Source organism: Fopius arisanus, unplaced genomic scaffold (genome assembly GCF_000806365.1).
Source record: "Fopius arisanus strain USDA-PBARC FA_bdor unplaced genomic scaffold, ASM80636v1 scaffold00004, whole genome shotgun sequence".
NCBI lineage: Eukaryota > Metazoa > Arthropoda > Insecta > Hymenoptera > Braconidae > Fopius > Fopius arisanus.
The window spans coordinates 182522-183311 of NW_011887743.1; positions in this window are offsets into that span (position 1 = coordinate 182522).

Below are 790 nucleotides of genomic sequence, written 5' to 3' on the forward strand. Positions count from 1 at the left end.
TCGTACATTTGAACGGCTGTAAAGGTTGGACGGTACAAAATAGGGATGAAGGGCTTGATATGTTTTTTATCGGAAATATTTTGCCCTTCAAATTATATTCGACCTTTTTTTCTGTATCTAGTGTACTTTGCAAGTTAATTGCGAAAAACCATTTTCGAGGGTAGTTTTTAATTTTTTTCTCGGATCGCACAAGCTTTGATCACTTAAAATTACTTGCCCGTTAATCACACGATCAAAACACACATTTCTACATAAAAACCGTCTTGGCTTTATGAAGCACATATGTTAGACCTAATTTGCCTGGACTAATAAGATATACTACTGCCAAATATATTTTCTTGTGGTTAGTAAATATTCTTGGCAAAAGATTTTTTTTTCTCTGTGCATAAGTGACAAATTTTTCCGATAAATTTTTAACAATGTGATGTTGTGGAGAGGGGCGGGGGATTCATGGAAGTGATACGAGTAAAAAATATACAAAGAATGTAAGGCAGATATATAGGAGAAAATGATTCCTAATCGGAGAGGGTCCGCTAATGATTATTTTGTAAGAAAGGTGATATTAAACTTAATAACAACCATGGAGATATACTTGACATCTGATCGATTTCATTGAAGTCTTGTCTCAAATAATTATTATCCAATTTTCATACAATTCCGATTCTATTTGCGTACTATATAGCTTTGTTCCCTTCTTCATTATGAGTATGATGTGTATCCCTTTTTTTTTAGCACAAAAACGATTTTTCTACGCACATATCAACTTATAACGTTTTTATTCAGAGCTTTC